The following is a 13,447-nucleotide window of genomic DNA, read 5'->3' on the forward strand; positions in this document are numbered from 1 at the left end:
CGAGATATACACCGATCATAAAAGTTTAAAGTATTTCTTCACCTAGAAGGACTTGAACATGAGACAGAGACATTGGCTAGAATTGGTGAAGGACTATGACTGTGACATCCTTTACCGCCTAGGGAAAGCCAATGTAGTGGCATATGCATTGAGCCAGAGAGGCCCAAGCTAGCTTTTTAGTTCAAAGCAGATATCGAAAGAGTTGGTAGAAGAGATTGCTAGAGCAAGGATAGAGTTGATTGTGGGCCGGTTGGCCAATATTACTTTATAGTCTACACTCCTAGAGAGGATAAGAGAGGGTCAGTTGCAGGAGGTTAGACAGAATGTCCTAGCTGGAGCGGCTAAGGAGAATTTTATTTCAGAGACGAGATTTACTACTGTATATGAATTAGATCTGTGTTCTGATAGATTTGGCTTAATAATACTGAGCCCTTATCCCTTGTAAGCCAAATGACCACAATACCCTCCCATTTAAAACTAAGCCTTTAAACTTCCTAAGGGCATTTTGGTCATTTATTCCCAATTCCCACTAATTCCTCAAGTTTCTCTAATATTTACCGCTTACTTCACGACACCTAACCAATCACCAATTATATTCTCTAATATCAAACTAGACTCCAGTATATTCTCTAAATTCCCATAATACCCCCAGGCTCGCCCTGAGCCGGGTATAAATCCCCACCATGACTTTTTCGCTAAATAGCTCACTAGGATCGTCTCAAGTCACAGATTACAAATATATCCACATAATAATGCGGTCTCAACAATTTATCACATATATATACAGTTATGCTCTCAACGAGCCAAAATTACGATTATGCCATTTTAACCTAATCAGGGCCTACAAGCATACTAATACACATAGTCATGCATCACAAATATTTAAATAATCATATAACATGCTTTTAATCACTTAATTCACATATAATCCTATTATGCCCTCCTGACACACTAATCAAGGCCCTTAAGCCTTATTAGTAAATTTGGGTCATTACAGTATATGTTGTCTTTATTGGAAGAAAATGAGCTGACTTGGTGTATCTGTCCATTATCACCCATATTGAGTCATGAAGCCCTACAGTCCTGGGTAAACCTCCAACAAAATCCATCATAACCTCCTCCAATTTCCATTCAAGGATTCCTAAAGGCTGAAGCAACCCTGCTAGTCGTTGATGCTCAACCTTCACCTGCTGATAAGTCAAACATCTGACCATGTTCACTACATCCTTCTTCATCCCGAGCCACCAATATAACGTCCATAGATCCTGATACGTCTTCGTGGTACCCTGATGAAGTGAGTACAGCATGGTATGCAACTCATCTAATATCTCTCGTCTGATCCCCACATCAGTTGGAACACAAATCCGCCCCTGATACCGTAGCAAACCAACCTCTGAAATAGAATAGTCCTTAGTTATTCCCGCTAAGACATTCTCTCTAACCTCCTGTAACTGAGCATCTACCAACTGTCCTTCCTTAATCCGCTCTAGCAGGGTCGACTGCAGAGTAATGTTGCCCAACCGGCCCACCATCAATTATATCCCTGCTCTGGTCATCTCATCAGCTAACTCTCTAGAAATCTGAATAGAGCTGAATATCTGCCCTGAGCCTCTCCTACTCAATGCATCTGCCACTGCGTTGGCTTTCCCTAGGTGATAAAGAATGTCACAGTCATAGTCCTTTACCAACTCCAACCAACGCCTCTGCCTCATGTTCAAGTCCTTATGTGTTAGGAAGTACTTTAAACTCTTGTGATCGGTGTATATCTCGCACTTCTCCCCATACAGATAATGTCGCAAAACCTTCAATGTGAATACCACCGCTGCTATCTCCAAATCATGTGTAGGATATCGCTGCTCATACTCCTTCAGCTATCGTGACCCATAAGCTATAACCTTCTCATTATGCATCAACACACAGCCCAAACTCAACCTTGATGCATTGCAATAGACTACAAACTTTCCTTCCTCCGAAGGAAGACTCAACACAGGTGTAGTGATAAGTCACCTCTTCAACTCTTAAAAGTTGTTCTCACACTTGTTTGACCAGTCAAACTTCAAATTCTTCCGTGTCAATTATGTCATCGGTGCTGCTATCTTCAAGAAGCCTTCCACAAACCGTCTGTAGTAACCTACCAACCCAAGGAAACTTCGAACCTCCGAGGCGTTCCTTGGTCTCAGCCAATCTCTAACTGCCTCCACCTTAGACAGATCCACCTTAATCCCGTCTGAACCAACGATATGTCCAAGGAATGTCACTTTTGGTAGCCAGAATTCACACTTCTTAAACTTGGCGTACAACCGATGCTCCCTCAATCTTTGTAGAACCTAGCGTTGATGTCGCTCGTGCTCTGCCCTGAATTGGAGTACACTAAGATGTCATCGATGAAAACAATAACAAACTGATCCAAGAAATCTTTGCACACCTTGTTCATTAAGTCCATGAAGGTTGCTGGGGCATTGGTCAAACCAAACGACATGAACAGAAACTCATAATGCCCATACCTCATTCGAAAGGTCGTCTTCGGTATGTCCTCGTTCTTGATCCTCAACTGGTGATAACTAGATCGAAGATCAATCTTTGAGAACACTGTCTTACCCTGCAGTTGATCGAACAAGTCGTCGATCCTTGGTAGAGCATACTTATTCTTGATAGTTAACTTGTTCAATTCCCTGTAGTCTATACACATTCTCAAAGTCTCATCCTTCTTCTTCACAAACAAAATTAGAGCACCCCATGGTGAGTAACTTGGCCTGATGAACCCCAAATCCAGAAGCTCATGTAATTGTATCTTCAACTCTTTCAATTCTGCCAGTGCCATTCTATATGGTGCCCTCGACAATGGTTCTATTCCCGGCGCCAACTCAATGACGAACTAAATCTCCCTATGCAGTGGCAGCCTTGGTAAGTCCTCAGGGAATACATCCAAAAATTCACAAAACAATCTAGTCTCTCCCGACCCTGTTGGCAGTACTCTAGTGGTGTCTACCACACTAGCTAGGAAACCTATACATCCTCCCTATAATAGGTCCCTAGCTCTCAGCGCTGAAATCATAGGTATGCGGGGTCCACATACCGCTCCCACAAAGACAAAGGGATCCTCACCCTCCGATTCAAAGGTCACCATCTTCTTCCTCCACAAATCTACTAAAAGTTCTCTACCATCAACCATCACTGGTAGTGCTCTAATCCATCTCCTAGAAACTACCAGTTCCCCTGTAGGCAGTATAGTCCCAAACCCTGCAGTACGGTACTCACTAGGTCTACACAATCTATCAATCACCTTGCTAGAAACAAAGGAATGTGTAGCACCAGAGTCAATCAATACAGTAAAAGGAGAGCAGCGCTAGAAAGCTGACCAGTCACTACCGAGGGACTAGCCTCGGCCTCCGCCTCCGTCAGGGTGAACACTCGAGCTAGAGTCAAGCTATCCACCTTCCTTGCATCTCCTTTCTTCACTGTTGGACAGTCCTTCTTGAGATGTCCTACTACCCTGCACACATAACAGGCCTTAGCCCAACATTTTCCTAGATGGTGTCTTCTGCACCTCGTGCACACAGGATAGCTTCTCCATGAATCACCTCCTCCCTGACGACCACCCTAAGTACCCTGACCTCTCCTACCAGGACCAGGAGCAGTTGAAGTATCAGGGGTCTTCCTCTTCAGATCACGGGGGCCTCGGCCCCTACTAGATCCCAAGTATGGAGGCACCGCCATGCGGCCCTCTTGCCTTATCGCACTCTCCCTCCAGAGCTTATTCTCTACTTCCTCAGCGGTAAGAGCCTTTTCCACAGCCTGGGCATAAGTTGTCCCCCGAGGAACTGTTGTAATCCTCACATCTCGGGCTATCATAGCATTAAGCCCTCTGATAAATTTGTCTTGCCTAGCTGTATCAGTAGACACAAGATCTGGTGCGAACTTTGCCAGTCTGTCGAACTTCAGGGCATATTCTGTGACTGTTATGCTTCCCCGAACCAACCCCACAAATTCATTAACCTTTGCTGCCCTGATGGCAACATTGTAATACTTTTGACTGAATAAATCTTTGAATCCTTCCCATGTCAAAGTAGTAACATCTCTGGTCTATGATGCCACTTCCCATCAAATGCGGGTATCCTTTCTCAGCATATATGTGGCACAGGCCACTCTGTCATGTCCTTCTACCCTCATGAAATCCAGGATAGTAGTAATCATAGTCATCCACTGTTCAGCCTTTAGTGGATCAGGTCCTCCCTCAAAAATTGGGGGCTGCTGCTTCTTGAACCGCTCATACAACGGCTACCATCTATTTCCAACCTCTGCTAGTTGTACAATTGGTACCACTACAGGTGGCACAATAGGGGTAGCACTCCCTGATGGAGCCTACTATTGCAGAATTCAGATCTGCTCATCCTGGCTTTGTAGTTATGCTTGCATGTCTGCCATAAGTTGTTGCCAGTTCTCAAGGACTGGCGGAGGGGTCTGGCCCTGGTCATCATCCCTTGACTCAGACCTACTGCCGGTAAGTCGTATAGATCGTCTTCGATGCATAGTTATCCAAGTTAATCTGTAATCAGCGACTCGGTTGTCAGACTATGATGGCAGGGTAATAATCCTTCCATGATCCACCATTGGAACTTAAACATTCACAAACAATTAAGATATAATAGTTTATCTAAGTATTCATCTATATATTCATTCACATGCATAGCAATGCTAATAAGCATGCCTCAATTTCATCACAAAATAGTCAAGGGCAAGGCCCTATCAGTGTCTCATGCTTCATATTAATCATACAGATATCAGCATTCATATTCCTTTCTAATCATTTAAGCATATAATCATGTATACACAATTACCAAACCCTTAGTCGAGCTTGTCTTTCGCAGTGAATGTACATGTCCAGCCAGTCTTCAGGAACCGTTAAACCTAGGACGCTCAGATGCCAAGTTGTAACGCCCTGGATAGCCAAGGTCGTTACACTGTGTGTTTATAAAGATGCAAGACTTGACAATCAAGTCATTTAGTTAGAAACTTGTCACTAAAACTTTAATTGAACTTGGGTTATAAGATTTCAGTCTCAAAAGTTACATTTCATATAATCAAACATTTTGAACATGGGATCCCAATAGTAATAACGTTAAAATGACAGTTTACAAAATTTCAAGATAAAAGTACAGCTACTAGCCACTCTAAGGGAAAAACAGACATTTAGGCTTTTCCTGTCTTGTACCACTCTTCGGCCATGGCGGCCGATCAGCTGACTATGTACATTCAGCCCCAAAGCTCTCCAACTCAGGACTGGCCCACTTTTCCCTTGCCTTTACCTGCACCACGTAGCACCCGTGAGCCAAGGCCCAACAAGAAAATAGAATAACAGAGCATATTCATCAATTAAACAATCAGATAACTCATATAGTATAATCATATACTCAACAATCCAAAATATTCACATAATCAAGCATTCAACATACCAAGCTCATCAATTAATAATAATACCCAATTCACATATATTAACCAGGGTCGACGCCCTTAGGTCGCACCCTCTATTTATCCCACAGACTTTGGCCCGCTTAAACCGAGCTCAGTGAATATTAAGTTGTCCTCAGCTACCAGTGGCCGAGCCGCGTCATGTGCGCAAATATTGATTCTAGCACTCTTAGGTCGTTTATCATATGTCCCATGGCATAATACCATCTATGACATCATAAACATATAGGGAGATCTTAGTCCCAACATAATCACAAAACCAGATGCAGTTTTCTTACCTTTAGGTTCCGATAGCTTGATTAGTGAAACCAACCCTCAAGCACGATCCCATCTGAGCCCTAGCGTACACCTAGTCACAGCCGTAAATTAATATCCTCACCAAACTTCAATTCCAAAACCTAGCCTCGGGATCAATCCCGAGCATTCGGGAAGCCCTATTTCCACCAAACGGGGTGGTTGAACCAAACCCCGAGCCCCCAGGTAAAAACCCTAAGAAATAAACCAAAACTCTCTTGTGGAAACGAGGTAGCACTATAGCGCCCTAAAGTGGCCACTATGGCGCTACAACCATAGCCAAAAACGCCCCAAGCACTCAAGCCTAGCGCTGTAGCGCCCAAGGGCTAGCGCTACTTCCAGAGCCAAAATGCCCAGATTTGTCTCCTTTAAATTTCCTCGAACCAAAACCCCATAAAACCTTTCCAAACTTCAAACAAACATCAAAACATGCCTACCACCATCTATAACTCACCCCATAAGTCCCAACCATATGAAATTCAACCACATGCACCCCAAAATAAAGAAACTACCATGATTGAGCTTAAAGCTCAAAACTCAGCAGAACAATAGAAATTTCAGAACTTCAAGACCAGAACTTCATACCTTTCATGGAGAATTTTGACCTAGGTTATCTTCCACGCCTCCTTAGATTTCACTCCTAAAAACCTCAACCTTAATTCCCTAGAATTCCCATCAAAATTTTGCTTAGAAAACCATTTCAACACCAAAAACCAGAAACTGAAAAACAACCTTGAAACTTACCTTAATTAAATGATTAATTCCTGCTGAATCCTCAAGCTTAATCAAGGTCCCAAGTGTGAAGCCTTAGCCTAAAGCCTCCTCTGAATTTTAGCTTCAAATTCCAGAAGAAATGGTGAAGAAAAGCCTAAACCACATAAGAGAAAAGACCCTGTTTTTCCCTTCTTTCTTTTCACCTTCTTTTCTTTTCTTTTTGTCTCTTTTGTTTTCCTTCAGCTTCTCTGATATTCTACACATTCCACTAATGCTAAAATTCAGAGTATGACTTATCCCTTATTAAGCCAAATGACCACATTTCCCTTCCAATAATAACTAAACCTTTAAATCATTCTAAGGGCATTTTGGTCATTACTCCCAATTCCCGCTAATTCCTCGAGTGTCTTTAATATTTTCCGCTTACTTCCCGACACCTAACTAATCACCAATTATATTCCCCAATACCAATTGGTCTCCAATGTCTTTTCTAAATTCCCATAAATACCCTAGACTCACCCCGAGCCGGGTATAAATTCCCACCGTGACTTTTTCGCTAAACCGCTCACTAGGATCGGCTCGAGTCACAAGCTGCAAATATATCCACATAATAATGTGGTCTCAACAATTTATCACAAATATTAACATTTATGCCCTCAACAGGCCAAAATTATGAATATGCCCTTATAACCTAATCAGGGCCTACATGCATACTAGTACACATAGTCATGCATCACATATATCCAAATAATCATACAACCATGCTTATAACATAATCATGCATTTAATAATTTAAATCACACATAATCCAGTTATGCCCTCCCGGTACTCTAATCCAGGCCCTTAAGCCTTATTAGTAATTTTGGGTTGTTACACCCTGAAGGTGAGCTTAAAGAAGCGATTAGATGAAGCCAAGGGATTATGGCCTGAGCAGCTCCCGCAGGAACTCTGGGGCTTTAAAATCTCACATCGAACCTCCACGGGACATACCCCTTTTTCTCTGACCTTTGGAAGTGAGGCTATGCTCCCGATTGAGGTGTTGGTGACAACCCATGGACTAAAGACCTTTGATCAAGATCAAAACCATGAGCTACTTAGTGCATCCCTTGATCTAATCGAGTGAAAATGAGAGGCATCACAATTACAGCTCGTCCATTATTAGCAGAAAATAACTCATTATTTCAATTCGAAGGTAAAAGGACTCAAACTCAGATTAGGCAATTTGGTTCTTCAGGGGGTGTTTTTGGAAAGTAAAGATCCCAAGGACAATGTGTTAGGGCTGAACTTGGAAGAACCATACCAGATCGTGGAGATCCTGCACGAAGGGACTTTAAATCTAGCCTGGTTAAGTAAAGAAATAGTTCCACAGACCTAGAATGCCCTACACCTCAAAAAGTATTATCAATAACTTTGTTGTCTTTAATGTTTTGAAATTACTGGTTATGTAAGGCTTATTTATAAAAGCCATTTCATTTTAATAATAGTTGGATTATTACGTAATAATTTTTTTTGTCTTATTATCGTGAGCTCACTTTGTAAAAGCAACCTAGAACATTTATAAGTTCTGGTTGCTTGGGGGGCACATAACCAAAGAAAGCTTTTAAAAGAGTTCAGCATATTCAGATGAAATTTGAAACTTAGAGTTTGGAAAAATTGATTATTCAATGACTTTTTAAAGCTCGGATTTTCAAATTCTGAACACGAACTAAGATTGAGAAGTTTCTAAAACAAAACCCTTAGAAATAACTAGGTCCGAGGCCTGATTCCTAATAGGTACAATGCTATTAAGCAGACTAAAACCCCTGGATACGACTAAGTCCGAGGCCTAATTTTTAACAGGTACAATGCTATTAGCTGGGAAAAATCTTTGATACAACTAAGATATCAACTAAAATTAGTTAGTCGAGCCATCAAAAATCTATCCCGATCTAAAGTCAACCCCTAAGATTTCGAATGTACAAGAATCTACGAATTTACAAACATGAGAAAACAATAGAACTAAGGGGAACACAAATGGATCATAAATTAAATATATATTAAAAAACATATAGTTATCTCGAGGAGGAAAAAACCTCGATCTGAGCCCGAAGGCGATTGTTTTGGTCCCTAGGGACTTAATTACAAAGCATAAAATAAAAGAAAGAAATCATTGAGGTTTGTCGACTTGCTCGGAGGAGGTCTCACCATCCCCTTCAACAGCATCAGAAGCCTCGACGGTCTCAGAGGGTTCTTGTGAGAATCGAATCTTGAGTTTGGCAAGATAAGGTTCCCAAAGCCCTGGCTGTATGAAAGTGAAGTTCCCATCTTGGTTGAAAGCCCAGCACCGGTAAAGCATCTCCTCCATTTGATTCAATAAATCTGCAATCTCTGACCTTGCCTTCTCGGCCTCCTCCTTAGCTTTGGCCTCGACCTTGTCAAGCTTATTTTTTAGCCCCTCATTCTCGGCCTACAACTGGTCCAGGCGATGGCTCACTTCCACGAACTAATTCTTAGTAATCAGCCCGCCTTCCTTTATAGATCACTCGCTCTCTTGGGAGGAAACCATGGAGGCTTTGGCGAACCGCTCGCTCTCTTGGACAGCACTCAGGGTGACTTGGAGCTCATCATTCCTAGCTCGAACCCAAGCAATTCCACAGAGTTGAGCCAGGACAGACTACAAAAGGAAAAGGCAAGTCAAGGATAGTTAAAAAAAAAAGAGAAGAAAAAGAAATGCCAGAAGATTGAAAGGTGCTCACAGTGAGGTTCATCCCCATAGCAGACTCGAGAACGTCTTCAAGAGTACACTCCTCCATGGCCCTCAGGGCCTTGACATTGGCTCTATAAGCATGGCTTACCATCTTAAATACAATCCCCCGAAACGCCTCAGGGATCCTTGCCCGCTCGAGTGGCTTTACCGGGATCTGAACTGAGGGAGCTTCGTCTTGGATCACTTGAGGAACCGAAGGAGGTACATGTCGAGGAAGAGGAGGTGGAGCCTCGAGAACTGTGACTGTTGTCAACAGAGTTGGGGTTTAAGTTTGTTGTTGTTGTTCAAGAGTGGAGCTGACACCTTTATCTTTGACTGGAGACTTGGTGGAAGTCCCAGTCTTGGAGGCGTGTTTCTTTGGCAATCTAGGCCTCTTGACCAAGGACCCAGCTCCTGCCCCGCCAGCCTTAAAGGCACCCCTTAAACCCAAGGCGTTTGGCAAGTCCATCTCTTCACCTGAAAAGGAATGAGCAGAAGATTCAAATACAAGGGATAGTTAGTCAAAGTAATGCAAAAGACAAGAACGAGAGCAAGAAACCTACCCTCCGAGCTAGGGGAGGGATCTACTACGATCAGCTTGGGGTTATGGAATGGACTAGGTATAACCTCTAACTCTTGGACAATCGGAGGTAGGGGAGAGTCAAGAATTATTACATCTTGGGTCCTAAGGGGTTCAGGCTCTTCTTCCGAGCTGGACTCATCTACATACTGCCTAAATCCGGGGGAGAATACACCCTGACATGAGGAAGGCCATGTCCTATGATTTTTCCCATATTCCTCAAAAATTGAGGACCTAAAGTGGAGGGTGTTGTAAACCACAATGGTGCATCTGGGATAGCTATAATCATAGCGCAACACCAGATGATCCACACAGTGGAGGTGTTTTGTGTTCAGTTCGGGTCAGTAGGATGTCGGCTAGCGAGCTGATGGGGTTGAAGCGAATTAGCCTAAAACTGACAGCAACCCGATCTAATTCTCTATATGGGTTACCTTTGCCAGAAGTGGCAGCTGCTGCCCCGGACGCAGCTTGCTCTGGATCAGGACCCTAGTCATCTTCAGGAACTCTCCTCTTGCGCACCAGCGGTGCCACATCTTCTTCCTCCTCGATGTCTTCAATGGTTGTCAGGACTTCTTGAGGAGGGGGCAGCTCGGGAAGAATGGGAGGTGGACCTTGGGTCTTGATAGCCAATGTCTGGCCTTTGCTGATCAGGTTGCAGGATACCATGGTAGCATCGTTCACTACCTGATGAAAGTCCTTCTCCTTTGAAGGGAGAAGAGACAACGTCTTGTATTGACCCCCAAGGGTCTCAGACTGCTCTGTCCTCGTGAATACAGCTGCACAAGGAACGAACTTAATTTGAAGGATTAAACAAAAAAACATAAAAATGATAAGAGAGTTCGCGTATAGAATTCAAAAAGTTAGGAAACTTACGAGGATGGTTGAAGTATCAGTGATCGCAATTCTTGAGCCCATTTAACACAAAGACTGTCTTTGTAGTCATTTGGGTGGCTGGGGAGGTCAATGACAGAGGCCGAGTTGGGGAAGTGAGTGAGGTATTAAATGTCATCACCTTGCCTCTTCTGATCAGGACTGGCCTTGAGGCAGAAGAAGTACATAATAACTGCTGGGGTGGGGACCTCCCACTCATGCCTCAAAAACATATATTTTAACCCCGCCAAAAGCCGATACAAGTTCGAGGGGAGCTGGAACAGAGATAATTTGACGAAGTTTAGAAAATCCACGAAGTACTGATCTAATGGGAGGAAAGCACCTACCTTCATGTCCTCATCACTCCAAGCCCCAAAGTCATCTTGAAGAGGGGCGCAGCTCCGCTCTCCTTCCAACGGAGGTTGGGCGAGGAGGTCATCAATTCCAATCTCAATCCCATGGCTCAGTAGGATTTTGTTAACTTTCCCCTGCGGCGTTATCCAGGACACAATGTACTCAGCCTTGAAAAAGTGTCAGGGTCAACCATAACCTCCCTCTCCACCACTGGGCTGAAATGAGGAATTGGAGATTCAGACGCGATCTACTTGTCTTTGTTTATTTTCTGAGTAGAGGAGCTCACAACATTTTTCTTTGGTGGGGCCATAATGTAGCTTGCCTGACAACAAAGCGGCCTATTAGTGGTGACCTAAGACAATTACTAGCTACGACGATAAAGGTACGGTGATCCGAGGGTTTAAGTGGTTTACTTTTGGTGATTCAAAATTTACACGAGCTAAGATGTGTCATAGCACTAACGCGTGTTTCCACGCACAGTCCTAGGCCACGCGCTATGAATTCGAAAAATTCCCTGATACTTCGAGATTCGCATGTCAGATTCATCAGATGTAACGCCCTACTTCCTTAGAGTCGTTACTAAGTGATTTTTAAGACAAAACAGTGTGCAATGAACTCGCTAACCGAGGTTTTGAGACAAAAGTGTGACTAATTAAAATTTAAGGCTGTAATCTTAGAAAATGCGTCGTTTCATTTAAAACTGCTAGTATTAAACATTTGGGATCCCAAAATAAGGTTTGAAAACTATTTACATCTTGAAATAAGTTTACAGTTGATTAATCATAAAATCATAGATTATTACAGCCATTTTCAAATAAACCCCCAACCAAAGCAGTCAGGCAGGCCAAACATGTACGCGTCGCTTCACGCTCTCCGTACTCATGTTTGGTTGAATCAGTCCTTGCCCTTACCTGCAACACAGAGCACCCGTGAGCCGAAGCCCAGCAAGAAAACTCATGCAGAACATAACATATGCAATTTATATAGTTTATCATAACAGATAATCCACATATAAACAAGTCAGCCATTAGACTAAGCAAACACGGCCATGCCGCCCCCGAAGCCTTACCGAAGCCTGGGGTCTCGGACCTCACCGTAGGGATATCACACGTATCCCCTGGGTCCTACCCTCACCATAAGCATCCCATGTGCTAGGTGTTACTTCCGGCCCCGCTGCCGTTCTCGGCCTTGCCGCCCTCGGCCATAGCCGTTCAATTCACTCTAATCATATATAGCATAAATCAAACAACATTCAAACAAATATCAATTCATTTAAATCTGCACCCTAACATGTAATGCAATATAGGGCCATGCCCGGCAATCATCTCATCATGCAACATGCAATATAGGGTCGTGCCCCGCAATCACACTATGGGCCCATGCCCCATCCTACGGGTGTTATAGTTTTCGTACCTGACAATTCGATAGTTAAAATCACCTGACTCCTTGAGCACGATCCCACTCGAGCCTTAGCGCACTCCTAGGCACAAACATAGGTCAAAGTCAACACCGAACCCCAAGTCCGAATACCTAGCCTCGGGACCAATCCCGAGCCCCCGGGAAGTCCTAAATCCCCAAAACAAAGTGGCGGAATCAAGCCCCGAACCCTAGGTCAAAATCCCTCATCAAAACTCAAAAATTCCCCTCTGTGAACAGTGCAGCGCTACAGCGCTCTAAAGAGGGCGCTGTAGCGCTACAAGCAGAATGCACCCCCCAAGAAACAGGGACTAGCGCTACAGCGCCCACTGACTAGCGCTGTAGCGCTAGTTGCAGCCCAGAAAATCCAAAATCGCATTTCTGCGATTTCCTTCAACCAATTCAATCCCCAAACTTGTCCAAACCTTTCCCAAGCCCAAAAACATACTTACACACACCTCACACTCATCCCAAGCATCCCAAGAACTCAATCCCAAGCTCAAGCAACCCAACAACTCAAAATCTACCATGAACAACCCTAAACCAGAAATTCATGTAAACCACAAAGATAGAGTCTTAGAAATCATACCATTAATGCAATTTCAACCTTGATTCAACCCTAGGCCTCCTTATCTTGACCTGCTTTTCCCCAAAAGTCCCATCCATTTAGCTCCAAAAACACAGCTCAAAACCAGTAAAGCCCTAAAACATAAATCCTCAAGAACTTACCTCAAGTTTCAGATGTACTTGCTAATCCTTGCCAAGTCTTCAAGTGTAACCTTAAGATTCTTGATGCTCAGCCTATCCTAGCTCCCCACTGAGCTTGACCTCAAGAAAAAAATGAAGAGAAGAGGTGCTAGAACCCCCAAACCGATCCCTTAGAAAACCCATCAATTTTCTCTCTTTTCTTTCTTTCCTTTTTCCTTTCTTTTTCAGCCCCTTTACTCTATTCTACAAAATCCACTAAGTGAATAAAGCCTCATTTATTCTATCTTCAAAAGCCAATTGACCAAAATGCCCTCCCT

This window comes from Humulus lupulus, chromosome 3 (genome assembly GCF_963169125.1).
Source record: "Humulus lupulus chromosome 3, drHumLupu1.1, whole genome shotgun sequence".
Classification (NCBI taxonomy): domain Eukaryota; kingdom Viridiplantae; phylum Streptophyta; class Magnoliopsida; order Rosales; family Cannabaceae; genus Humulus; species Humulus lupulus.